The sequence below is a fragment of the Mustela lutreola genome, chromosome 3 (genome assembly GCF_030435805.1).
Source record: "Mustela lutreola isolate mMusLut2 chromosome 3, mMusLut2.pri, whole genome shotgun sequence".
Taxonomy (NCBI): domain Eukaryota; kingdom Metazoa; phylum Chordata; class Mammalia; order Carnivora; family Mustelidae; genus Mustela; species Mustela lutreola.
In genome coordinates this window covers 71,559,768-71,585,382 of record NC_081292.1, presented here as the reverse complement: position 1 = coordinate 71,585,382, position 25,615 = coordinate 71,559,768, and the positions used below count along the sequence as shown (strand labels likewise).

At 35.3% G+C, this 25,615-nt stretch overlaps 1 long non-coding RNA gene across 2 annotated transcripts; it reads left to right on the top strand.

Moving 5' to 3' along the window:
* Positions 1–21,145: 21,145 nt before the first annotated feature.
* LOC131826784 (uncharacterized) lies at positions 21,146–25,391 on the top strand. Of its 2 annotated transcripts, none has more exons than XR_009351744.1 (3): positions 21,146–21,699; positions 22,875–22,996; positions 24,786–25,391. It is a non-coding gene; the product is annotated as an uncharacterized LOC131826784 (long non-coding RNA). The 2 variants fall into 2 exon arrangements; XR_009351745.1 differs by having other exon boundaries at positions 22,821–22,996.
* The last annotated feature ends 224 nt before the right edge of the window (positions 25,392–25,615 follow it).

Sequence of the window (25,615 nt, the reverse complement as noted above, 5' to 3'; positions counted from 1 at the left end):
GAGACAAACCATAAGAGACTCTTAATGTCACAAAACAAACTGAGGGACCAGAAAGGGGGGGGAGGGAGAGGATGGTGGCATTATGGACATTGGGGAGGGTATGTGCTATGGTGAGTGCTGTGAAGTGTGTAAATCTGGTGATTCACAGACCTGTACCCCTGGGCCTAATAATACATTATATGTTTATGAAATAAATGGGGCAAATGATGAAATAGAGAATGAAAAGAAATTAAACTACCAGCATATAGTTTTACATTCTAAAATTAAAATATATATATATATATTTAATCTTCAAAGAGTTGTATTTCTCATGTCCTTGGAGAAAAGATGTGTGAAAGGGAAAGTGCCAACATTACTTAAGTCACAAAAGGGCTTTATTAATTCATTTGTGCACACCTTCCCATATAATTTACCTTTTCCTAGATAAAGGCTAGAAATATTTACATGTAATATACATATGTCAGCCCATATCACTCCTAATGTGTGCATTTCTAATGCCAAACTTGAAAATACCTTAATTGTTTTAGTAATATCATCAGCCTGTCTGAATGTTATGTGTGTGTGTGTGTATATATATGTATATATTTTAGCAAATAGATTTTTTTCAGCAAACAGACTTCTTCAATTTGTATTATATTCCATGAGTTTCCAGAAAAATACAACTTTTGCTGTGATTGGCACAAATTTTGATTTAGCTGTACTTTATAAGGAATGTATTAATACTTGAAGTAGTGATCTATGGGCTAAATCAGCCCATTTCCTGTTTTTTGTCAATAAAGCTTTATTAGAGCAACTACAACCACTTGTTTATGTATTGTCTATGGTTGCTTTTGTGCTACAAATGGCAGAGATAACTGGTGGAGACAGAAACCATAGTGCTACAATGCTTAAAACATTTACTCTTTCTGGCCCTTTACCAAAAACATTTACAAGTCCTTACTTTAGGACAAAGGAAATCAAACTCAAAAATGAAAGTCAAAATATTCATAAATTCTCATCCTCAATAGCAATACCTCTGGTGGAATGTAAGTACTTCAAGAGGGTTCCCAAACCCTTAAGAAGTTCTCAAACAAAAAGTACTTTAAATTTAAGCCAGCACACATTTTTCAGGTATGTCGTAGTAACAGGAATGATTATGGTGTCTTGGAATGCAGAATAAGTTTGTCCTTAACTAAAACATCACTTTCTGGTGATTTAATGAGGTTATCCAGGCAATTTATCTTTATCATATCATTTTTCCTATGCCCCTGCTAATCTGTATATTAGTCTTTTATAAGTAGCAAAAGCAATCTAGGGCTTTCAATGCCCATCAATACCATCACTGGCTCAAATTAATCATAATCACAGTGATAAAAACAAAGAAACAAAAGAACTTTCTTCAAATTGAGGACACTGATACTTTATTACTTTGATTACTCTGATTCATTAAGAAAGTGACTTTATAGATTGAATGAAATTTTTAGAGTACAAATTACTACATTATCCTAGTTTCATTTCATAACTTCAGTTTTTTTTTTTTTTTTTTTTTTTTTTTTTTTTTGAGTCAAACTTATTTTTTATTTTTTATTTTTTATAAACATATATTTTTTATATACATATATTTTTATCCCCAGGTCTGTGAATCACCAGGTTTACACACTTCACAGCACTCACCAAATCACATACCCTCCCCAATGTCCATAATCCCACCCCCTTCTCCCCAACCCCCTCCCCCCGGCAACTTAAGTGGGTAGAAGAATAAATGAAACAAGATGGGATTGGGAGGGAGACAAACCATAAGTGACTCTTAATCTCACATAACTTCAGTTTTTGATTTGAAAGACCATGACATTCTATAAGAGCTACCAAATTATACTGGAGGGTCAAGAAGGGTGAGACAAACTTCACAAATGTGAAGTACCAAAAAATACAGATAACCAAAGAAGGTTATAATTGCTACATGAAAATCACATGGAGCCACAAAACTCACCAGAAATCCAAATGTAAGGAATATTGAAATTAATATTAGTTATTTTTGTGTCTTAGAGATCTTGTTTTAAGAGACTCTGATATTCATTCATTTCCTTTTTAAGATGCACTCAGCCAAATCATGTCAGTGCATTATTGACATGTGGCAGTCCCAGCATGGAAGGACTGCATAGACAGTGATAACTTTATTTGTGGTCCATGTGAAAAATGAATAACCATGGGGTGCCTGGGTGGCTCAGTGGGTTAAGCCTCTGCCTTCAGCTCAGGTCATGATCTCAGGGTCCTGGGATTGAGCCCCACATTAGGCTCTCCACTCAGCAGGGAGCCTGGTTCCCCATTTCTCTCTACCTGCATCTCTGCCTACTTGTGATGTCTCTCTCTGTTAAATAAAGAAATTAAAAAAAACTTTAAAAAAAAAAGAGAAAATGAGTAACTTTAATATGGCTCATTAGACATTTATATAAACACAAGTTTAGTTCTTTCTGACCACATAGTAAGACACAACAACGGCAAGAATTGAATGGGCTTGGGGGGGGGGGGTAACATGAAGGTAATTTTCTCCCTTAAACTATAAATGTATTTTCTAGGTATTTTTAATACTTAAAAATTACTCCTGCAGAGAACGTAATAGGCTACTGCAAATCATTTACACGTGACCTGAGGGATGCAAAATAAAAGGAACTTTAATATGTATCAAAGTTTATTGTTACTTTTACAATATAACTAAATGTACATAAGAAAGCAGCACTGTAAGCTATAGCCAACATAAATGGGCAATTCTGACCTAAAAGCCATAGCATAGGGCTGTATGAGCAAAATAGATCATTCTGACGGTCTTAAGTGCTCCATGGGCTTTAATATTTTATACCTTTCCTATTTGTTAATGTTCCCAGTCAAACACAGTTATAAATTGGAATACAGCAGGTTGACTGGGACAGTGGTTCAGGAAATCAGGCATGTATTTAATGGATGATGGATAAAGTTAAGTTTAGTTTCTAAACTCTGTTTTCATGCACCTATTTCTCAAACATTACTTCTTAAAAATTTAAATAATGATACTGTTATGCTGAAAATAAATAAATGAAAATAAAATAAAATAAAAAATTTTTAATGCTTTTATCATTTCATTCAAAAAGAACCTATCCTCATTATAGAAATTCAAACATGACAGAAAAATATGAAATATATAAAGTAGAAAATGCACCATCCCTGTGACTATCTACCTCCTCTTTCAGCCAGAAAACCAATTGTTAATTGTTTTTACATGCATATACTAATATAAACATAAATATATATGCATACTATGTGAGGAAATGCATACATACATAACTTTTTTTTTTTTTTAATAACAAACATTTTTTGGAGCAGCTTAGGTTCAGAGCAAAACTGAGCAGAAAGTAGAAAGACTTCCCATATATGAATAGCTTCTCCCATTATCAGTATCCCCCACCAGAGTGATAAATTTGTGGCAATTAATTAATATACACTGACACTTAAACTGGAAGTCCATATTTTACTTCATTTTTGGTGTTACATATTCTATGGATTTGGACAAACGTATAATGACATTTATCTACTAAAGTAGTGTCACGCAGAATAGTTTCACTGCCTAAAATACTCTCTCTGTTCTGCCTGTGCCTCCCTCCCTCCTAGCCCCTGGTAGCCTCAATTTTTTTTCACTATTGCCACAGTTTTGCCTTTCCTGAATGTCATAGAGTTGGTTAAACAGTATGTAGCTTTTCCAGATTGGCTTCTTTCCCTTTGTAATACACATTTAAGGTTCCTTCCTGTCTTTTCACCCAGCTTCTTCTGATGCTATCCACTTATATAACCATAGTTGAATTATCAGAACTAAGAAATTAACATTGATATGATACTATTAACTAAACTATAGGCATTATTCACATTTAATTCATTTTCCCCCAATGTTCTTTTTTTCTGCTCCTGAATGCAATCCAGGATCCTAGAATACATTAAACTGTTGTTTTTTTAGTCTCTCCCAATTGGCTAAGTTCCTCATTCTTTCCTTTTTTCATGACCCTGACACTTCTTATGGGAATAGTCACATGGTTTACAGAATTTATCTCAATTTAGATTTCTCTAATATTTTCTCATAATTAGACTGAAGGTTTTATATTTTGTCAAGAATACCATAGAAATAATGTTTGCCCTTCTTGGTACATGATGTTGCCATATTTACTACTAGTTGTCTTAACCTCAGTCGCTTGATTAAAGAGGTGTATGCTAAGTTTCTCCACTATAAAAATAACTATTTTCCCCTTTATAACCAACAAACATCTTGGGAATTTATTTTAAGGCAAGGTTAATATCCTATTTTTAAAATTCATTTTATTTCTTTTCAGTGTTCCAGAATTCATTGTTTATGCACCACACCCAGTGCTCCATGCAGTATGTGCCCTCCATAATACCCACCACCAGGCTCACCCAACCCCCTGCCCTCCAAAACCCTCAGTTCAGTTCTCAGAGTCCATAGTCTTTCATAATGCCCTCCTAATCCTCCCAATTCACTTCTCCTCTCCATCTTCCAATGTCCTCCATGTTATTTCTTATGCTCCACAAGTAAGTGAAACCATATGATAATTGACTCTCTGCTTGACTCATTTCACTCAGCATAATCTCTTCCAGTCCTATCCATGTTGACACAAAAAAAAAGTTGAATATTCATCCTTTCTGAGGGAGGCATGTTTCTCCATTGCATATATGGACCATATCTTCTTTATCCATTCATTCCCTGAAGGACATCTTGGTTCTTTCCACAGTTTGGTAACTGTGGCCATTGCTGCTATGAACATTGGGGTACAGATGGCCTGTCTGTTCACTACATCTATATCTCTGGGGTAAATATCCAGTAGTGCAATTGAAGGGTCATAGGAAAGCTCTGTTTTTATTTCTTAAGGAATCTCCACACTGTTTTTCCAAAGTGGCTGCACCAACTTGCATTCCCACCAACAGTGGAAGAGGGTTCCCCTTTATCCACATCCTCTCCAACACACGTTGTTTCCTGCCTTGTTAATCTTTGCCATTCTAACTGGTATAAGGTGGTATCTCAATGTGGTTTTGATTTGAATTTCCCTGATGACCAATGATGTTGAGCATTTTTTCATGTGTCTGTTAGCCATCTGTATGTCTTCTTTGGAGAAGTGTCTGTTCATGTCTTCTGCCCATTTTTTTGAGCTGATTATCTGTTTTGTGTGTGTTGAGTTTGAGGAGTTCTTTATAGATCCTGGATATCAGCCCTTTGTCTGTAATGTCATTTGTGAATATCTTCTCCCATTCCATGAGTTGCCTCTTTGTTTTGTTTAATGTTTCCTTTGCTGTGCAGAAGCATTTGATCTTGAAGTCCCAAAAGTTTCCTTCACCTTTGGAGATACATGTTGAAAGAAGTTGCTGTGGCTGATGTCAAAGAGATTATTGCCTATGTTCTCTAGGATTTTAATAGATTCCCACCTCACATTTAGATCTTTTACCTATTTCGAGTTTATCTTTGTGTATGGTGTAAGAGAATGGTTGAGTTTCATTCTTCTGTATATAGCTGTCCAATTATCCCAGCACCTTTTATTGAAGAGACTTTTTTTTCCCACTGTATATTTTTCCCTGCGGTGTTGAAAATTATTTGACCATAGAGTTGAGGGTGCATATCTGGGCTCTCTATTCTGTTCAACTGGTCTATGTGTCTGTTTTTGTCCCAGTACCATGTTGTCTTGATGATCACAGCTTTGTAGTAAAGCTTTAAATCAGGCAACATGATGTCACCAGTTTTGTTTTTCTTTTTCAACATTTCCTTAGCAATTCAGGGTCTCTTCTGGTTCCATACAAATTTTAGGATTGTTTGTTCCAGCTCTTTGAAAAAAGCTGGTGAAATTTTTATTGGGATGGTTGAGAAAGTATAGATGGCATTAAAAGTATAGATTGCTCTAGGCAGTATAGACATTTTAAGAATGTTTATTCTTCCTATCCATGAACATGGAATGGTCTTCCATCTTATTGTGTCTTCTTCAATTTCTTTCATGAGTGTTCTGTAGTTCTTCAAGTACAGATCCTTTACTTCTTTGGTTAGGTTTATTCTTAGGTATCTTATGGTTCTTGGTGCTATAGTAAATGGAATTGATTCTCTAATTTTCCTTTCTATTTTTTCACTGGTAGTGTATAATGTCATTATACACTGATTTCTGTACATTGATTTTGTATCCTGCCACATTACCGAATTGCTGTATGAGTTCTAGTAGTTTGGGGATGAAGTCTTTTGGGTTTTCCATATAAAGTATCAGGTCATCTGAGAAAAGAGAGTTTGACTTCTTCATTGCCAATTTGAATATCTTTTATTTCTTTCTGTTGTCTGATTACTATTGCTAGGACTTCTGGTACTATGTTGAACAAGAGTGGCAAGAGTGGGCATCCTTTCTTCCTGTAAAATTTTCACCCAAGAATTTCAGCATCCATTTGTGGAGCTTGCCTATAAACATTATTTCTGCAGTGTTTCCTTCATTTTTGTATTTTGTGTTTTGTAATTTTATATTTTGCTCATTTCTTCCAAAACTATTATTAATTAGAATTCTTAAGTCAAAACAAAACAAAACAAAAAAACCTGCCCCTTCTCTGCCATTCATCCACCCACCCGTCCATACACACACACACACACACACACACACACACACACACACACACATATGGACTCATGGATATTTATTTGATTCTATGGGTTATAATCCATTACTATGGTTACTTATTTTATTGATCAGTTTCTCCAGCTTTGGCCAAACCTGGGTTTTTCTAGTAGGCTTTTATGTACTTTTGACTTGTCTCTGTGCTATAAGTACTTTTTTATTCTTTGGCATCTTAAGATGTTCTAGGCCTGTCTTTTATTTTTCTCTGCCCCGGTCCTGGAATCAACCAGGTCTCCAAGGAGCCCAGGTTTCTTTGATTGGAAAACAGTATTTAGAAATCAAGATCTAGACAATAATATACTCATTCAACAGGCATTGCTTATAGGTCCTCTCAGTGAACAAAGCAAGGAAACATGTGCGGGTATAGTAATCTTTATGTGCATGTGCAAACACACAGGTATATATGCATGTATGTGTGCATGTACATATATATATACACTTATACACATATGCATACATATATATGTATGTGTATGTATTTGAATCAGAGGTATCTATATTACCTCACAATTATGTGTGTGTGTGTGTGTATAGCCATGAGTTAATATTGATACCTCTGATTTCAATCAAATACTGTGAAGTTCTTTCTAGATTCCTATTCTTTACCTTAATTCTAACTACTTTGTTAGTAAGAAATCTGGCTCTTCTTATCTGCTATATATATTCACTTATCTGTTTCATGCTAGTAAACACATAAAGTACTTACAGAGCTAACACATACACTTGCAAGAAACAAATATACTAATTAGAATACAGTATTTCTGTACAGATTTTGTTGCTATAGTTGTTGTTATTGTTGCTTTTTTTTTTTGCTTTAGCCTTACAGAGGTCCATTAAAATACTGTCTTCCAAAGTTCAGAAGGTTAGTTCTCTTCTTTTCCATACTGTTCAATGTGATTGTGATATTTGTTATATATGTGAATTAAATTGTTACCATTTGTTCCTCATTTTGGACTCCTTCATATGCTACTTGATTTAATTAATTAATCTATTTATTTAGTTACATATTGATGTTTGGAGGTATGTAAAACATTACTATGTTTAATGGTTAAATTATTTTAAAAAAACTCATTCTGAAAAGCATAACTCCCTTTTCATTTCTACCATTCTACCAAAAATACCATTTTTATTCTCCTTTTCTTTCCCGTCCAACCCCTTAGGCAACCAAATTCTCTTTAGTTTCTGCTTTATCCAGCATTTCCTTGAACAGATGACCAGATATATGAATATTTTCTTATATATCCCTTTCTCTTACATGAAGGGTAATATACCCTCTTTTAGTCAGCTACTTTCTCTCCACAACCCTGATTTTATACCCATAATTCTGCCTTTTCCACAATGTTATGTTCCATATAAATGGAAGCATATAACGTGTAGCCTTTTAGGGCTGACTTCTTTCACTTAGCAAAAACCATTTGAGACTAATCAATATTGGTGCATGAATCAACAGATTACCTTTTTTATTGCTGAAGTGTTCCAATGAATAAGTATACTACATTTATCCATTGATCTGTTGAAAAACATAGGGCTGTTTCCATTTTTTACTGACTACAAATAAAGATGCTATATAAATATTGGGGTACAGGATTTTGTGTGAACTGAAATTTTCACATCACTTGGGTAAATAACTAAGAATAGGTATGCTGGATTATATGGTAAATTGTATGTTGAATTTTTTTTTTCAAAAATTGCCAAAGGATCTTCCAAAATGGCTATACTCGTTCATATTTCTACCAGCGATGACTGAGAAAACTGACATCTTGCTGAGTCTTCCAATCCATGAAAGTGACTATCTTTCTATTTGTTTAGATATTTAAATGTTTTCATCAATGTTTTACAGTTTTGAGCATAGAGATCCTGCATTATTTTGTCATTATTTTAAACTAGTTCCAAGATATATGTAAGTAAGAAGTACGTACTTTACAAGTACGTACAGGTACGTACTTCTTACTTACATATATCTTGGTACTAGTTTTTAAAGTATTTAAAAGTATTTTTAATGTATTTAAAGTATTAAAATGTAGTTTAAAAAGTAAATTATATTAAGTAAAATTTATTAAGTAAAAATTTTTAAGTAAAATTCCATTTTTTATAGTTGAATATAGGAACAAGTTGACTTTTTTTTTTTCCTTGACAAACACTGAAGGTATTTAATGTATACAACTTGATGCATTTGGAGTTAAGTATACCCATTATACTATCACCATAATCAAAATCATAAATTTACCTATTAATTCTAAGTTTCCATCTGCTTCCCTTTATGGAATATTATTTAATTCAATTTATTTAAACAAAATAAAACAAAAACAGTTCTCCCATTTCCCCCACCCCCATTCCCTTACTTTGGCAACCACTACTGATCTGTTCTCTGTATGAATATGCATATATATATACCCATATAATGTATATTCATAATATATATCTATTAGATTCCACATGGAAGAGAGATCATACAGTAGTTGTATTTCTCTGATACCTCTATTTGACTTATTTCACCTAGGATAATGCCCTCAAGGTCCTATGGCTGAATATATATATGTCAACTTCCTTATTCATTCATCCATCAGTGGATACTTGGGTTATTTCCATACCTAAGCTGTTGTAAATAACACTGCAGTGAACTTAAGGGCACATATAACTTTTCAAATTAGTGTTTTTCTTTTTGTCTGATACATACCCAGAAGTGGATTTGCTGGATCATAGGGTAATTCTATTTAATTTTTTGAGAAACCTCCATACTGTGGTCCATTGTGGTTACACCAATTTACATTACCACCAAGAGCACACAAGGGTTCCCTTTTCTCTATATCCTCACCAACATTTGTTACTTCTAGTGTTTCTGATCATGGTCATTCTAACAGATATGCCGTGATTACCTCATTGTGGTTTGGATTTACAGCTCCCTGATGACTAATACTGTTGAGCATCTTTTCATGTACCTTATTTAGAAAAATGTCTATTCAGATATTCTGCCCATTTTTTAGTCAAAGTGTTTGAGGTTCTTATGCTATTAACAGTTGTTCTTTATTTTGGATTTAAGTTCCTAATGAAATATATGACTTGCAAAAATGTTCTCCCATTCAGTAGACTGCAATTTCATTTTATTGATGGTTTTCTTTTCTGTGCAAAAGCTTTTTAGTTTGATGTAGTCCAACTTACTTATTTTTCTCTTATTGCCTTTACTTTTGGTGTCAGATTTTAAAAAATCACCACCAAGACTTAGGTCAAAAAACTTACCACTTATGTTTTCTAGGAGTTTTATGGTTAAAGGTCTAATGTTCAAGTCTTTAATCCACTTTGAGTTAATTTTTGAGTATGGTATAAGACACTGTGCTTCTTGGATGTATATATTGTTTCTTCTTCAAATGAAGAAAATTTTCAGCTATTATTTCCTAGACAGTTTTCCTGTTCCTTTCTCTCTCTTCTCTCTTTGGGACACATATTTTGTGTCCCACTCACATGCTTAATGGTTTCCAATAAGTCTCCAAAGCTCTGTTTATTTTTTTTATATTTTATATTTTTACATTTTTTTTAACCTGTTTATTTTCATGAACATTTCCCTTTCTGTTCTTCAGACTGGATAGTCTCTATTCATCTGTCTTCAAGTTTAGTGTTTATGCTTGCTCATACCTGCTACTGAGCTACTCTACTATATTTTTTGTTTCAATCATTTTACAATTTTATAACTGCAATGTTGGGAGAGAATTTCCCAAGTCCCTCATTCTGGTATTTCAGAAATACTGCTTCGGTGAATTCTTTAAAAATTTCTCATTAGCACTGTCTTTCAACAGTTTGGTTTGTCAAGGCATGATTTTCTTTATATTCATTTTGCTTAGGTTTTCCTGAACTTTTTGAGTAGGCATGTTAATGTCCTTCATCAATTTTGTAAAATTCTTGGCCATTATATTTTTAGACAATTCTTCTGTCCTCTTTTCTAGATCCTCTTCTTCTGGGACTTAAATTTCAAGTGTGATAGATCACATGATATTGCATCATGTATCTCTATCATTCTGCTATTATTTTTTATATTTTTTGCAATCATTTGGTTTTATATTTCTTTGGTTTTTGCTTTTGTTTTTGTTTTTTTTCCAAAGATTTTATTTATTTGAGAGAGAGTGAGAGCATAAGTAGGGAGAAAGGGTCGAGAGAGAGGGAGATTCAGACTCCTCTCTGAGTCTGGATCCTGACACAGGGCTCTATCCCAGGATCCTGAGATAATTACCTAAGTCAAAGGCAGACGCTTAACCAACTGAGCCACCCAGGACCCTCCTGCTTTTGCTTTTATAACATCTTTCAATAATTTCCCTTCAAGTGTTCTTTTTTTTTTTTTTTTTTTTTTTTTGCTGTTCAATGTACTGGTCAATGTACTATTAAGTCACTGAATAAATTTTCTACCTCAAATACTGTCTTATTCTGTAAATTTTCTACTGAAAATCTCATTAATTTTATACTGTTAGTACAATATTTTTAAGTTTCTTAACATACTTTAAAGTGGTTATTTCACTTTTTTTTTCTGTTAAAACAAATCCTTGGTTCTGCTATGGTTCTATTCTTTATAACAATTTTTTCTTTCATTTTTGGTCATACTTTCCTGAATTTGTGTTTTTTGTTTGTTTGTTTGTTTTTGCACGTCATGATGTCTTATCGCATGTTGAAACTTCTGCATTAAAAAAAAAAAAACAGTCGGTAGGAAAACATTATATCTAATTTCAAAACAGAGGACATTAAAGTTCCTATGGAACTGGATCTGATATGGATTGTGGCTTTTTTCATTTAGTTCACTTTTGGTTTCAAATGCTTTGAGGGTAAGATCAAGATTCCACATTTCAGAAGGAATTGGGGTCTATGGACTATGAACTCTCAAGGTCTTTTTATGCTTTACATGCATCTTTTGGGGATGCTGGTGAGTTCAACAATACCCTCTCCAGCATCATACACTTCAGGAAACTGTTATCTGACTTTCTGTTTTGGCCTCAGCATGTAGCATATTTCCATATATTTGGAGCCTTTTGGGGAAAGAATTATGGACGGCTGAAGAAATATTTTGCTTCTGGGAATTTTTGAAATAGAATTCATCTTGTCATCCTTCATGCTCCTTTAGAAGTTTGGGTAGTTTCTTCTTATATATGGATTGCCCCTTGTCTATAGAATATTTTACCTCTTGTCCACTCTGCCCTAAGCATAAAAGTAAGCAGTTTCTCTTTTTCTAGGAAGTTTTTATTTTTCTCAAGTTTAGTTATTTTAAGATTCTTTGTATCTTCACATTAAAAAAAAAAAAAAAACCTGGGGAAATTGGAAGGGGAGGTGAACCATGAGAGACTATGGACTCTGAAAAACAATCTGAGGGTTTTGAAGGGGCGGGGGGTGGGAGGTCGGGGTACCAGGTGGTGGGTATTGTGGAGGCCACGGATTGCATGGAGCACTGGGTGTGGTGCAAAAATAATGAATACTGTTATGCTGAAAATAAATAAAAAATAAATTTAAAAAACCTGAAAATCTTTTAAAAAATGACTTTTTAAAAATCATCCAAATTCTTTGGTTGTTATAGTGAAAGCTATAGCTTCCTGGAGCCTTTGAATACTAACCAGAAGTAGAAGTTTAACTCCAGTGCCCTTGCTAGGAATAAACAAAGAAAAAAGGAAGTATGCCATTTAGAGGACAATGGGGGAGGGCAACAATGGGGGAATTTCTATGTTCTATTCAATCTGACAAACTGAAATCCATATACAGTTAGCCCCTGAACAATATAGTCAAAAATCTATGTACAACTTCTGACTGCCCCAAAACTTAACTACTAATAGCCTACTATTGATAGGAAACCCTACCAAAAACATACACAGTTGATTAACACATATTTTGTACATTACATATCATGTACTATATTCTTATAATAATGTAAGCTAAAGGAAAGTTATTAATAAAATCATAAGAAAAAGAAAATATATTTACAGTATTGTACCGTATTTACTGAAAAAATTCACTTTTAAGTGGACCTGCCCAGCTCAAACCCATGTTGCTTAAGTATCAATTATACATACATACACATATCAGATTATATTATATACCAGATCACATATATATGATATATATATATCAGTCAACTATATATATATACATATATATATCAGATTAAATACAAACTATATATATATGTATTTTTACATATATATATATATATATATATATATATGTTTCAGATTAAATACAAAGATATTGTTGGAACAGAAGTATTTTCAGTATAGTAAAGGAAAAATCTTTCCTCAATACAGGTAGGTATATTACCAAATACCAACAATAAACACAAATTGTTTTTTCATTGATTGCACCTCATTTTCAGTGGCAATGGCTGTTCTATGCAAATACACTGAGGAAGCTATGCCAAGAAAATATCTGATAACATCTGTCTGAAAATGTTCAGAGCACTCAACACTTGAATCTATGTGGGAAAGAACAAGTGTAAATGTTTTTAAATTATACTGAATGTGTATGGAGACTGCCAAGTCTGACTCAGCAGGTCTAACATAGGGAGATACAGTCTGAGTATGGAATAGTCTCTGAAGGGTGAATGCTTCATGCAAAGACCTTTGTGGGAAGTATATTGGTTTGCCCCTCACCGGTGCTTGTTTTTTGGTTTGGACTTTTATTTTGCACTCAAATGCTGCTAAGTTTGGTCTTTCTATGAACTGAAGAAATGGACTGAAAGCAGTCAGAATAATATTAAAAGAGAAGTTGGAGCTGCACAGTAATTATCCTAACAGGTCTCTAACATGTACCATCTCTGTTATTACTAGGTTTATGAATAGTATACTGCACATAAATGAGCCTTCCTTATGGAAAGAGAATATATTTTGGAAAACAGTGGAACCTGGATGTATATCCAAGTATATTCTTCAGCAACTGGGTGACTTTTGACCAGATGCACATTAAAAGAGATCACCCTTTTAAAACTTAAAACCTTTCCAGAGCTTCTTAATGAGATTACTTAACATATTCTACAAGACTGTACCATCCTCTAGTCTAAGTTAGGTTACACGACAGTTTAACTTTTATAGCATAATCACACTGGTCTTCTTTCACTTCCCCAAAGCTCAGCACTCCTCTGGCTTATAAGTTATATATTATATATGTTATATATATATATATATATATATATAAATTTAACTGTATGTTGTCTACAAGGACTTCACTTAACTATAAATATTCAATTAGTTTCAAAACAAAGGGATGGAAAAAGATATACTGGGATAACATGAATCTAAAGGAAGACTAAGTAGTTACATTAATTTCAGACAAGTAAAACTTTGAAAGCAAGAATTTTCAGAGATAAAGGGTGGTATTATATAATGTTAATATATCAGTTCTCCAGGAAGGTATAATCCTCTTAAATGTATATGCACCCAACAGCAGACTGTCAAAATACAAGAGGCAAAAATTGACAGAACTGCAGGCAGATAGACAATTCCACTATTCCACTTGGAGATTTCAGTACCACATTTTCAGCATTGATAGATAAGACAGACAGGAAAGACTTAAGGATATAATTGACTCGAACAACACTATCAATCAATGGTATCTAACTGACATTTATACACTACTGCTTCGAAGAGCAGAATAAACATTTTTCTTAAGCTTGCATGAAACATTTATCAACATAGACCTCATTCTAGACCATAAAAAATACTTTACATGTATTAAAAAATAGAAGTCATACGAAATGTGTTTCAGACCACAATGGAATTAAACCAGAAATCAGTAACAGAAAGATAGCTAGAATAGCTCCAAATATCTAGAAATTAAGCAACATAGCTAGACACGAGTCAAAGAAGTCTCAAGAGAAATTTAAAAGTACTTTGAGCTAATTAAAATACAACTTGTTTAAATTTGTGTGATACATTGAAAGCAGTGTTTTGAGGAAATTTTATAGTATTGAATGAATTTGTTAGAAAAAAAGGAAATGCTTAAATCAATAATTTATATTTCTGTCTTAGGAAACTGGAGAGATTAATTTATGTCTAAAGCAAACAGAAGAAAAGACATATTAAAAATTAGACCAGAAATCAATGAAAATGAAAATAGGAAAACAAGAGAAAAATCATAAACCTCAACGCTGGTTCTCTGAAAATAGACACACAAAATTATTAAGTCTCTATCTAGATTACCAAGAAAAAAAAAAGAATACACAAATAACCAATACCAAAAGTTTTATAAAAGGGTTTATCACTCTGAATCCCATGGACATTGAAAGAAAAAAGAAATACCATAAGGAATTCTATGTCCATAAACTTGATAACTTAGATAAAATGGACCAATTGCTTAGAAAACAGAAACTGCCAACACTTACACAAGGAGAAATGGATGATCTGAACAGATCTATCTGTGTTAAAGAAATGGAAGCATTAGTTTAACATCTTCAAAAAAAGAAAGCACCAAACCCACATAGTTTTAATAGTGAATTCTACTAAATATTTAAGGAAGAATTGATACCAATTCTTCACACTCTCAACCAGAAAACAGAAACAAAGTGAACACATCCTAATTCAAGTTCTCCAGCATTACTTTAATGTTAACCAAGACATTATGAGAAAGAAAAACTGCATCAAGAATACAGATGTGGGGCACCTGGGTGGCTCAGTGGGTTAAAGCCTCTGCCTTCGGCTCAGGTCATGATTCCAGGGTCCTAGGATCAACCCCCACATCAGGCCCTCTGCTCAAAGGAGCCTGCTTCCCCATCTCTCTCTCTCTGCCTGCCTCTTTGCCTCCTTGTGATCTCTGTCTGTCAAATAAATAAAATCTTAAAAAAAAAAAAAGAATACAGATGTATCAGATGTATCTTGATACAGAATACAAACTGTATCGAGAATACAGATGTAAAGACGTAAGAATCTTCAAAAAAATATTATCAAATTATATCCAACACTGTATGAAAAAACTATGTCTTATAACCAATTGGGATTTATTCCACTTATGTGAGAGTGATTCAATATTTAAAAATTAATCAATGGAATCTCCCTATCAATAGTCTCAAAATGAAAAATGATACGACTATATCATTTGACACAGAAAAAAAGATATGACAAAATTGAACACCCTTTCATGATAAAAGGTCTCAGAAGACTGGCATTAGAGGGGAACTTCCTTAGTTTGAGAAACAGTATCTCAAAAAGCTACAGATAACATCACACCTAGTGGTGAGGAATTGAACATTTTCCCCTGTGTTCATAGACAAAACAAGCATGTTCTCTCATCACTTCTGGTCAATGTTTTACTGGAATTCAAAACTACTGCAATAATTCAAGACAGGAAAAGAAGGGGCACCTGGGTGGCTCAGTGGGTTAAAGCCGCTGCCTTCAGCTCAGGTCATGATGTCAGGGTCCTGGGATAGAGTCCCGCATCGGGCTCTCTGCTCAACAGGGAGCCTGCTTCCCTCTCTCTCTCACTCTGCCTGTCTCTCCACCTACTTGTGATCTCTGTCTGTCAAATAAATAAATAAAATCTTTTTTTAAAAAAAAAGACAGGAAAAGAAGAAAGTATTCAGACTGGGAAAGAAGGAATGAAACTGTCTTTGCCCACTGATGACATGACCCTTCATGTATAAAATCCCAAATAATCAACAAAATAAAATTTCTAGCCCCAATAACAGGTATAACAATATTATTCCTTCAAACATTTTTGGCTTTTCTCCATTTTGGGAACTCAAATTAAACATGTTAGACTGCTTTACATTTTCCCACAAGTTATAGAGGTGTTACTTGATTTTTATAGTTGTTCTTCTCTCTGTGCTTACCTACCTATCATCTAATTTTTGCTATGTCTTAAAGTTTATTGAATAAAATTTTCAAAAATATCTGATAACATGTCAAACCTATAAAAAATTTTTTCATCTCCCACATTGTCTTCTTCTTGTCTAGAAATAATATTTGGTTCATTTTTATGATTTCTCTCTCTCTTGACTTTAGGTTTACATTTTCTTTAAATTCTTATTTATTTATTTTAGAGAGAGAAAATGGATGTGTGTTTGCATGAGTAGGGGCAGGGCAGAGGGAGAGAATCTTCAAGCTGACTCCCAGCTGAGCACAGAGCCCAATATGGTGCTTGATCCCATGACCCATGAGATTATAACCTGAGTCAAAAACAAGAGTCAGAACGTCAACCAACTGAACCACCTAGGTGCCCCTACATTTTCTTTAAATTCTTAATTATGTTTGTAATTGCTCCATCAGAGGCCCTTACTGATTCCATCATGTCTGTCATATTTGCTTCTTTCTATAGTCTAATTTTTCTTCTGGTTGTGGCTAAGACTGTCCTGATTTTTCATATTCTAGTAAATTTTAATTGGGTACCAGCCATTTTGTTCATTGTATTTTTGTCTAGAGTGTTTTAGTGTAGTGTCTGCTCTTAAGAGTTTAAAAAATGGTGAAGTTTGTCTTGATAAGTAAGTTATTTGTGGAGCAGCTTGATCCTTTTGAGGCTTATTTTTAAAACTTTTTAGGGTGGGTCCACACTAAATTTACTATAGGTGTAAATCTGCCTTATTTCTGAGAGGTGATTACCCAGATTTCTCTGCTGAATACCCTAATTGTTCAGTGAGGCATCTCCACTATGGCAAGTTGTAACTTGAACATTTTAAAGCACTGGGTGATCTCTGGGAATTGTTTATCTTATAACAAAGAGTATATCTTTGCTTGACTTCAGGGTACTTATCCTATACATGAACAAATTATGTTCAGCAGCAAACTCAAGTGGCACTCTCTGCAGATTTCTGGTGCTCTTTTTCTGCACACATCTCTTCGCTTCCTTACTCTGCTTTTAAACTTTTGGCTACTACAGCCTCATTAAATGCAATTTCTGTCTCCTAAATTCAGCAAATTCTACAAGGTCTGCTCTTATATTGTGATTCTGAAAGTACCTCCATGAAAAACCTCAGGATGACTTATAAGCTTCTTTGTTTAATTTTCTCAGGATCATAATCCTGTCGTAGTTGTTGTCCAATGTGTAAAATCACCTGTTTCATAGATTGTGTCCAATTGTTTTTCTAGTTGTTTATGCCAGGAGGCAAAATTTAACACTGGTTACTCCAACATGGTTTACTGTGATATTGGAGCTTTTCAGGCTTATTCTCCTTGTTACAATCAAAAAAGCCGTCTCCTGAGTCTTTTTGCCTTCTGGCTAGATGTTAAACTCGTGCAAATATAAAAAGGTTCCATGAAATTATAAACTGTTATTCCACTTGGGGTTGTACCATTCTGCTATGAGTTGTGAGTGGTCTCTTGCATATCTCTGAGGGAGGGAGATTTGATTTCCCAGTTCAATATGTACTAAGTCATCAGACAAGACTTAGGGCATAGAGTAATGCTTAGCACTGACCCTTGATCAAGTATAAAGACAATGTGGAGGTGAGTGCTGAGCAACTCTACAAATCATTGTAGTTTTCTAGATAGCAATATTAAGGAACACAAATACTCATTTCTTGGATTCATTGCTGCATGCTAATGTTGACACATAATTACTCTTTGGTGACATAAAATCCATATTCAAATCACGTGGTCCAGGACAAGTGGTAATTTTTAAAGTGCAATACCTTTCACTTAGGCTATTCCCCATGAAAAGATCAGAGACAACATTACAAAGTATAATGTATAATATTACAAGACATAGAAAAGCATGTTAATGTACCATGTTTTCTCAGGTAACTGAAGCATATACCCTTGATTTATACCAATGTCACAGAGACCCTTTCTTCTTACACAGTAGTTTACTAAAATAATTCTGTAACAACAAGTAATTAAAAAAATACTCCCAAATTTCTTGTTTAAGAACTCAAAATTATTGAAGAGGGCTAGGCTGAAATATTCCTCTACTAGGAAGGGAAGGCTGAGTGGAAATTCAATAGTATGTCCAGAGGGACAGTTATCCCTCTAGAATTTGTGATGATTACAGACTGGAAAAAAAAATTCACAATGACTCTGTTTCCCCTGAGAATCTTTGAAAGGTCAGAGACCTGTAGTGTGCATTCCCATGATTACTTTGATGATCTGGCCATTTCCCAGGAGAAAAATTAATAACTTAAGGGTTAAATAAAGAGAAATGACTAAACTAGAGACCATTATTTTTTTTATACATTCCATTTTCTTTTTCTTAAATTTTTTTTCAGTGTTCCAAGATTCATTGTTTATGCACCACACCCAATGCTCCAAGCAATACATGCCCTCCTTAACACCCACCATCAATTTCCCCCAACTCATTTCTCCTCTCCATCTCCCAATGTCCTCCATATTATTCCTTATGCTCCATAAGTGAAACCATATGATAATTGACTCTCTCTTCTTGACTTATTTCACTCAGCATAATCTCTTCCAGTCCTATCCACATTGATAACAAAAGTTGAGAATTCATCCTTTCTGATGGAGGCATAATACTCCATTGTGTATTTGGAACATACTTTCTTTATTCATTCATTTGTTGAAGGGCATCTTGGCTCTTTCCATAGTTTGGCGACTGTGGCCATTGCTGCTATGTGGCCATTGCTACCATCTGGGGTACAGATGGTCCTTCATCTGGATCTTTGGGGTACATACCCAGTAATACAATTGCAGGGTTATAGAGTAGCTCTATTTTAAATTTCTTAAGGAATCTCCACACTGTTTTCCAAAGTGGCAGCACCAACTTGCATTCCCACCAACAGTGGAAGAGGGTTCCGCTTTCTCCACATCCTCTCCAATACATGATTTTTTCTGTCTTGCTAATTTGGGCCATTCTAACTGGTGTAAGGTAGTATCTCAATGTGGTTTTGATTTGAATTTCCCTGATGGCTAATGACGTTGAACATTTTTTCATGTGTCTGTTAGCCATTTATAGGTCTTCTTTGGAGAAGTGTTTGTTCATGTCTCCTGCTCGTTTTTTGATGTGATTATCTGTGTTGTGTGTGTTGAGTTTGAGGAGTTCTTTATAGATCCTAGATAGCAGCCCTTTGTCTGTAGTATCATTTGTGAATATCTTCCCCCATTCCATGGGTTGCCTCTTTGTTTTGTTGACTGTTTCCTTTGCTGTGCAGAAGCATTTGATCTTGATGAAGTTCCAAAAGTTCATTTTTGCTTTTGTTTCCTTTGCCTTTGGAGACATGTCTTGAAAGAAGTTGCTGTGGCTGATGTCAAAGGTGGTACCGTCTAGGTTCTCCTCTAGGATTCTGATGGATTCCAGTCTCACGTTGAGGTATTTTATCCATTTTGAGTTTATCTTTGTGTATGGTTTAAGAGAATGGTTGAGTTTAATTCTTCTATACATAGCTGTAGATGACATATCTTTTAAGAGAACCAGGTTAACTAAAATAACAGTCTAGTTGTAAAATGTTTTGATACATGGAAACAAAAATGAAAACACAATGGTCCAAAACCTTTGGGATTCACAAAGTGAATTTTAAGTGATTTTAAGATGGAAGTTCATAGCAATATAGGCTTACTCAGGGAGCAAGAAAAATTACAAATAAACAACCTAATCTTACACCTTAAGGAGCTAGAAAGTGAAGGACAAACAAAAGCCAAAACCAGCAGAAGGAAGGAAATAATAGAGATTAAAGCAAAAATAAGTGACATAGAACCTTAAAAAAAAAAAAAAAAAAAAGAACAGGTTAACAAAACCAGTAACTGATTCTTTCAGAAGATCAACAAGATTTATAAATCTCTAGCCAGACTTATTAAAAAATAAAAAAAGGAAGAGAACAGACTTAAATAAACAAAATCACAAATGAAAGAGAAGTAACAACCAGTACCACAGAAATACAATGATATGAGATTACGATGAAAACACTATATACCAACAAATTGGACAACCTAGAAGAAATGGGTAAGTTTCTAGAAACATATAACTTACCAAAAGTGAACCAAAAGGAAGTAGAAAGTTTAAACAGATCAATTACCAGCTGGGAGAATGAACCAGTAATCATAAAATTCCCAACAAACAAAAGTCCAGGACTAGAAAGCTTCACAGATGAATTCTACCAATCATTTAAACACAAGTTAAGGGCACCTGGGTGGCTCAGTGGGTTAAAGCCTCTGCCGTCGGCTCAGATCATGATCCCAGGGTCCTGGGATTAAGTCCCGCATCTGGCTCCCTGCTCAACAGGGAACCTGCTTCCTCCTCCCTCTCTGCCTGCCTGCCTCTCTGCCTACTTCTATTTCTGTCTGTTAAATAAATAAATAAATAAAATCTTTAAACACACACACACACACACACACACACACACACACAAGTTAATACCTATTCTCCTCAAGCTCTTCCAAAAAATAAAAGAAGAAAGAAAACTTCCAAATTCATTGTATGATTCCAGTATCACCCTGATACCAAAAATAGATTAAGACACCATAAAAAAGAGAAAAATATCTCTGATGAACATAGATGCAAAAATCCTCAACAAATTACTAGCAAACAAAATACAGCAATACATTTAAAAAATCATTCACCATGATCAAGTGGGATTTATTACCAGGATGTGAAAGACCCCTCTCCCCTTGCTAAAGGCTTGTTTAAGTAACCTGATGTCCCCACAGCACCCCCTCTCCCCTTGCTGAAGGCTTGATTGTCCCCATAGCCGGATGGCAACACATACCAGGATGTCTATTGTCTGTGATCACCCGGTCTGTCAAAAGAAAAGACAAATGAGGAATAGAGTGTACCTGGGACTTTCCAGAGTGCTGAGCCAAGGCCCACCAGAACAAACCGTTGTGTCCTTGCCTTAAACCCAGTGCCTGACAATGCTTGATTTAAATTTACCAATCAGATTCCTGTAACCAAGCATCTGCTTCTGTAAGCTTGCTTCCCGCCACCCCAACCCTGCCCTATATAATCTGCTCCCCAACTTAGCCCGGCGCGCTCAGCCCACAAAGGCTGATGCGTCCGCAGGCGCCTGTGTAACCAATAAACCTCTTGCAATTTGCATCCAGTGGAGGCGTGCTGTTTGATTCTTGGGTGCGGCTCCAGGGTCTTTCATTTGGAGGTTCCACCGAGATCTCTTGAAGTCCCACCCAAGACTCCAGCCGGTCCCCACCGGGAGGTAAGCTGGCCAGTATCCGTGTCTCTGTCATCCGTGTCTCTGTCTCTCTGTTTGTCTGTTTTTCTGTTCCATACAACAACGTTGTTGCTCCGTATTTTGGGGCAGGCTGAGAAGGAGTTGATGAACTCAGACTTCTCCCCTGCTGCAACCGAGGGACGCCTCGGGGGTTTCAGTTTACTCCAGGGGACGCCTTGGGGTTTCCGAAGAGGGCCATTATCTTGGGCCACCTGTCGGTCAGAGAGGATCTCTCGTTCCTCCTGACCATAACCCGTAGTCTCGATTTCTGAACCGAAACCGCACAGCAATTTCTATTTTTGTCTCTTGTGTCCAGGCTATCCTGTCGACGTCCTAAGTGTCTATATGTTCTTTGTATCAGTTATGAAGGTAACATTCTGTTTAGGGGAAAATGTCTGATCCGCTTGAATCTGAGGAATGCCTGACTGTATGAATGTTTATGTGGCTCCACCGCCTTTGGCTACGGAGTCTGAGTGGGCTGCACCCTGAGTCTCGCGGAGCGTCATATGGCATAACGGTCATCTACTCCATGGAGTAGCCTGGTCCGGGGTTTATACGGATAGACCTTAGCTAAGACGCTCCTAAGTTCCCGCGAGGGACGCGAGCAGCACAGCACCTGAAAGGTCCCCCTCCCCTTGTCTGCAACATTGTACATATCGGAAGGAAATATAAAAGATAGGTATTAAGAGCTAAAACCAGATTCAATGAGTCAGCTAGTAAATTTCCTCCTGACATATTGGATAATAATTATGTAAATAAGCCTTCTTCTAGTAAACCCAGGTTGCTGGGCCATCCCTGGCAAAGGGGACTCTGGCTTTATTTCTCTCTGTTTCTCCTAATAGATGTGGGAGCTTCTCCCTCACTCACTTCCTGTGTTGATGGCTATAACTGGAGCCAACTGGGGTTGGTCTGACTCGGGACAGAGACTATAGGGAATATTCCCAAGCAGCTGCTGAAACTCTTTGTTTCGGGGAGGTTTCCATGTGTTCTCTGGCCTGACTTAGACTGCCTAACCCCTCCCTGGCTAATGGGAAAGCATGGCGTCTGCTCCTCTGTTGGGCCTTATGAGCTCTAAAACCGGGAATCTTTTCTCTGCCTCCTGGCAGCGCTTTGTTTCTTCTGTTTCCCCCTTACGTGTTTCTGTACCAACGTGTGTGCAGCCTGCATGACTGGCCTCTAGATCATGCACCACAGCTCCTTCTCTCTTCACTGTCAAGGAGCAAGAAGAGCACCCCCTGGAACTAACACCCCCTCACTCCAGATCTTCCCAACCATGTCTCAGGTAAACATTCAAAGTGGAGTGGGTCCAGATGGAACGTAAATCAGTGTTGGAACTAAGTTAAGTTTATTGGTTTAATTAAGATAAAACCTGTCTTTTAAGTTATCAGCAGTAAATGTAAAACTTCGAAGTTTACTGAAGGTCAAATAAACTCATGTTATTTATTAAAATTTGTTAGCAAAGAAATAACTAAACTGATGGTTGTCTGTCTCAAAGTTCTAATGGGTAATTGCTGAAGTAGCTTTCAATGTCTTGGGTAACCTGAAAGTTTTAAAGTTTTGCTTGGATGACAAATGGAATTAAATTGTGGACATCTAGGTCTTAACCAAACAGAATAAAATGCTAAGTCGTTAATTACTGGTTGTAGGTTTGTGCTTTTGACTTCTTACTGCAAAGAAACTAAGAGTATTTAAATTTGTTGGTAAACTTGTTTGCCACTTAACTGATTTATAAATTTGCCACCTGAAGAATTCTGTTGAAACAGTTCACAATTGGTTAATACTTAGTCTTCACTAGAGATTAAGGGGTTTCTAAGAGTATCAAATTCTGCTTAGTGTAACTAAGACTGATGGAAATAAGGGAAACTCTATAAAAAATAGATGATAAATAAAAAAAAAATTTAAGGAATGGGAATACATTTTGTTGAAGATAAAGGAAGGTAATTTTATCCTAAATGAGATGGTTGCTTGGAAAAAAATGGCTTAGGACAAAACCTGAATGCAAAGGAAAGTTATAGAAAATTTATAAAGGGAAATCTTCAGAAAAGGAATTTTAGCTATGGTCAGGACGGACTAAGATAGACTAAATGAATGGGTTTTAAAGGTACATTACATTAGTACAAGACTAAAATTCTCTGTTCAAAGGATAAAGTTTTCTTAGATTAATTGATCTCCTGTTACGAGAATGTAAATGATTTTCTCTTTGCCTGCCCAGAAAAACCAGTTTCTATGTTTTGTTTTATCAGGTGTTTAACATCCCTAATTATATTTAGGCATGTGCTTCAAAACTTTCTAAGATCTTAACAAATGTTGACAAGATTTAAATTGTAAAATTTCTTTAACTCAGGCTTTTCCTTGATATATGAAGTTGCTCATAAAATACTACTGAACCAATGATAAACCTTGGATTACATTTGGGAAAATACTATAATTACTCTAGAGATTCTATGCACTTCCTAAAGTTTTAATGTTTTGAGAGATCATCGCTTGATACTGTAATTATGGAAATGTTATATATCACAAAAATAACCTGATTTCCTTGCAGCTAAATTGTAAACTCCCGTGTCTCTTTAGCTGTAACCATATCCATACTGGGTTTTTGTCATTTATAATTATTTTAATTCTCTTGAAAAATGAGTTTTATCTTCAAGGAGATTCCTATAAAGGACTTTCAGGACAAATACAGATTTTTGATCTACTTAAAAATCCTAAAACTGAAATGGGTAAGAATTTCCAAAACAGACTAAAGCCGCATTCACTAGATTTAGTAACATGGGACTAAATGAACTAAAAAAAAAAAAAAAATTATAATGTTATATCTCTTAATGTTTTGTCTTACTTTAAACATTGCTGGTTCTCTCTGATGTTTGCTCTTCCAGACTAGGGATACTTCCTCCTAGTTATCTGTAACTTATAGAAATGTAAAAGTGCTCATTTATAAAAGAGCTCAAAGCATTCAAGCTTTTCTCTCTATCTGAACCCTCTGAAACCAAAAGGTCTCAGTAAGTAAGCATTCTTCCATGACAATCGGTCATTTGCATAAGTCCAATAAGAATCTGTTCTCCTTGTAACAGGAAAGAATTGGAAACACGGGTTATTTTACCAAGGCTTTGACTGGAATGTCATATTTAAAAAGACTCGGATATGACCAGACAGTTTAAAAGAACTAAGGTTGACTTTATGAAACCTGGAGCCATAAAGCCCCTTGGGACTGTTGGCCTGATACCTTGCTTACAGAGTTCCCAGCAGCCTCACCAGGTGAGTAAAGAATGTCACTCCTTGGTAGGTGCGGTCTCAGAAGAGGAATTCGCCCACTGAGGAATTCGCCCAAATCGACAGGTATTGCAGGCATGCCTGATGGCCAGTACAGGGCTTGGCTTCTGGCCCGGAGAGGCTACTAAAAGTTCAACCTAGAGATTCCTTATTAAAAGTTCCAGCAAAGCAGATGCTAAAAGATCTATTGATTACACTCATTGTTCTTGCTGAGCTTATGTAAACAATAGGCCAAGTTTGTCAAAACTAAACTTGTTTCACAAGTGAATTAGTCCTGATTTGGCTATCTCTGTAAATGAGGGTTATTTTAGAGAGAAAAATTCTGTTTTAATAACACACCTTTATGGATGTTAAATTCTAGATTTGATTGTCTTTAAATGTTTGTTTACCTAAGCTAAACAATTTGAGGTAAACTTCAGAGAAGTTGTACAATAGCTCCTTTAGTCAATCTTATTATTTTGTGGGGATATTAGCAGACCCCACGGCACATGATTAAACAACTGGAATAATGAAATTGCCTAAAAGCCAGCATACCACACTCTTCTCCCACTTGACAATGATCCTCTGTAATCAGGATATTGTTAAGGTTGGACCACTCAAAGATCTTCTTATTGGTTTCATCCCTTAATCA